Genomic DNA, 3,550 nt, shown 5'->3' on the forward strand with positions numbered 1-3,550 from the left:
TATTTGCTATTTCAAAAGTAAGTGGTATTAACAAATGACGATGTAATCACACTAACAATTCAGTCATATTCTATGTTCACTATATAAATGTATGTATATATTTAAAATTCTATAGTTATGAAATAACCTTTGCCCAAATCTTACGGACTTCCAATCGAGTTTGTTTTCCTTTTCCACAGTCTGTCTGTCCACATACCGTCGTGATGGATTCCCCTGTTATCTTTCAATCATTATAGGTGCTCAGTCCATGTCATCATCATGATTGTCCCAACACAGAAAGTCTGATTTCCTCCATTGCGGTAATTACCACTGATCCTGTGCTGACAAGATGCCTGATAAGGAATCGCTGAGGAGGTGAAGAGAAGGGCAAGTTTAGGGATTTCACTTCAAGGAAGCCATTCTCTTTGAAGGGCTGGATATTTGATCTGATTCCCTTTGCCTTCAGATCTTTAATCCTCAAACAGGTGTGCGGGGGGGGGGGGGGGGGGGGGGGGGGGGGGGGGGGGGGGAGAAGCAGGGGAGGAGTCTGGGAGCAGGGCTCAGTCGATTTTGTTTTGGGGCCACTTATTAACTGCAGCTGACAGCAAGGCACATCTCTGAGAACCTAAATGCATGAAGATAGACAGTCTTGTGGTGCTCCAGGGGAGCTTGGTTATTTCTCTGCATTCATTTCGATGAATGTTTGAGTGGGGAAAGAATCCAAAATAAAACAGATAAAAGTCACCTTTCAAACTCATCACGCACCTGTGCCTGGTGTGTGGTCCTGCCCAGTGTCCAGGATGGCTCAGGGAAGTTATTTCTTTTGTAAGATAAAGTTCAGAAAGGCAAAGATATCATCAACTTAGATCGTGTACTCAATAGCACTGGAGAATGGGCTGTCAGTCGGGTCTGATACACACTCCCCGTTTTGGCCAGGAAGGGTTAGTTATTTTCAAGGTCAGGTAAAGGTCATCGCTGAGTAGTGATGGAAAAGCCAGCCTCAGCGTTGTTGCCTGGAAACTTCACTGATGAGACAAATGGTTGTCTGTCTGTCTCTCGGGTCACATTGGGTACTTTTCCCATGGTTGTACTAAGTCCACAGGCAAGGGTAATGCCAGATTCATCACTCACACACCTGTGCTAGGCTGACAGTCCTTGAATTTGGGTGCCTGTATGGCCAGAGGCCATTATTTCTGATTGCCTTTTGTCTTGTAGCAGTTTGTCTGTCCTTCACACTCAGCAAATTGAATCTTTGGATGAGATGCTGAGGTGGATTTTCCCCGAGTTGTCCTCAGAGCAGTTTCGTAAACTTAAGTAAATGGAAGAGGGAAATTGCTGATGTCAGCAATGCTTGAAAGTCGGTGGGAAGTAGTTCTAGGCTCTTACGGGGTCTTTACAGGGATTCTTCCTAACTAGGTCCTTCCATGATTCATTCCTTAAAATGTAGATGTGGCCTTTTCCGAGTAACCGCCAAGATGGCCGAAGTGGAGCAGAAGAAGAAGCGGACCTTCCGCAAGTTCACCTACCGTGGCGTAGACCTCGACCAACTGCTTGACATGTCCTATGAGCAGCTGATGCAGCTGTACAGCGCCCGCCAGAGGCGGCGCCTGAACCATGGTCAGCACGCTTGAGCACTCACTGCTCAAGCGCTTGAGAAAGGCCAAGAAGGAGGCGCCACCCATGGAGAAGCCCGAGGTGGAGAAGACGCACCTGAGGGACATGCCCGAGATGGTGGGTAGCATGGTGGGCGTGTACAACGGCAAGACCTTCAAGCAGGTGGAGATCAAGCCAGAGATGATCGGCCACTACCTGGGCGAGTTCTCCATCACCTACAAACCCGTGAAGCACGGCCGGCCCGGGATGGGTGCCACCCACTCCTCCAGATTCATCCCCCTCAAGTAGCCGAGGCCAATAAAGACTGGTTTTGGTCCCTGGGGAAAAAAATGTAGATGTGGCTTCACGCTGCATCACAAATGATTAATCAGAACTTCTGGATTTGCGGGAGAGGAGGAGGAGGATGGTAATTGAAGCCAGGAGGAGAGAGGCAAAGTGGGATATGGGCTAGCCCATCTAAGGAGATGGAGGAGTACAGAATGGGAAACAAGAGAAGCCAGGTTCTATCTGCAGGTGTGGCACTACACCATCCCGTGTCACCCACTAATTTCGGACAGGCCATGTGTTTCTCTTCTCAGACTCTCTTCTACGACACTGTGAACAGGAATATAAGAGCAGGTGAAGTGTCAGGCTTCAGAGCCGAGGCAAGCAATGGTGTCTGTCTGTCTGTCTGTCCCTCTACCCAGGGTTTAGCAGTTAACACTCTGGATGGAAGGATCCATAGATAGACTCTGCTTCTTCCCGCTAGGCTACTCCCATGGATTTTATCAGTGTTTTCCTGCATACGGAGCAAGGCCTTGGAGAGGAGGTGACAGGTGAGGCGATGTTCTTGGCCTAGCGCATCGTGTGCACAACAAACGTGAAATGACAGCAGGGAGAAATGTCCCAACGAAGGCAAGGATGTGATCACAGGATGGGACTCAGCCTGGGAGACAGAAAAAAAAAAAAAAAAAAAAAAACCATCCTGGGGCAATCAAGGTCTGAAGGAAGAATTGGTGAGGGGAAGGAGATAGAAGGTTATTTGAGATGGAAAGAAAGCTCAGCCCCGGAAGATGGAGCAGAACATCTTACAACTCAAAGGAGGTCAGAGCATCAGGCCTTTCGTAAGAAATACTTCGCAGTTTGATCTCTTTGCAGTGTCCAGGCAAGAGCTGCTAACAGTTACAGCCTGAGAACAATGAAGGAAACCACATGTGTGAGGGTCCCCGTGTTCTTGTGCACAGCACATAGCAGGCACAAAAGTGGGGAATTGATTTGGACATTAGTCTTGCTCCCTCCCCTCTCTCCTTTCTCTCTCTTCCTTACTTGTTTCCTCCCTGTTTCCTTCCTTTTTTCTCTCTCCTTTTATCTTTCTGTCTCTATTTCCTGTATAGCACCCCTGACCTATGGCAGTAGGTGCTTACAGGAATCAGGTATTCAGTGTTATGGCTCTGCTGTGGAAAATCTGCCATCTTCAACACAGTGGCTTCATTCCTAGTCTAGAGGAAATAAATTACTTTATTTATTACTTTATTTATTTATTTATTTTCTGCCTCAAGCTAAGGCTGCAAATTTCTTTCTTTCTTTCTCTCTTTCTCTCTCTCTCTTTCTTTCTTTCTTTTATATTTTTTTATTAGGTATTTTCCTCAATTACATTTCCAATGCTATCCCAAAAGTCCCCCAATACCCCCCCCCACTCCCCTACCCACCCATTCCCACTTTTTGGCCCTGGCATCCCCCTGTACTGGGGCATATAAAGTTTGCAAGTCCAATGGGCCTCTCTTTCCAGTGATGGCCAACTAGGCCATCTTTTGATACATATGCAGCTAGAGTCAAGAGCTCCGGGGTACTGTATTGCCCGCGCTTTTGTGTTCCCCCTGGTAAGAACACGCTCAGGGCAACCGGAATCTTCTGCAGCACAAACTTTATTGCTTACCCCATCAGGAGCCAGTGGAGAAAGGAGCCAGAGAGAGAGAGA

At 47.4% G+C, this 3,550-nt stretch overlaps 1 pseudogene; it reads left to right on the forward strand.

The window, feature by feature from the left end:
* Positions 1–291: 291 nt before the first annotated feature.
* Positions 292–1,914, forward strand: LOC110311713 (annotated as a pseudogene).
* The last annotated feature ends 1,636 nt before the right edge of the window (positions 1,915–3,550 follow it).

Source organism: Mus caroli, chromosome 16 (assembly GCF_900094665.2).
Source record: "Mus caroli chromosome 16, CAROLI_EIJ_v1.1, whole genome shotgun sequence".
Taxonomy (NCBI): domain Eukaryota; kingdom Metazoa; phylum Chordata; class Mammalia; order Rodentia; family Muridae; genus Mus; species Mus caroli.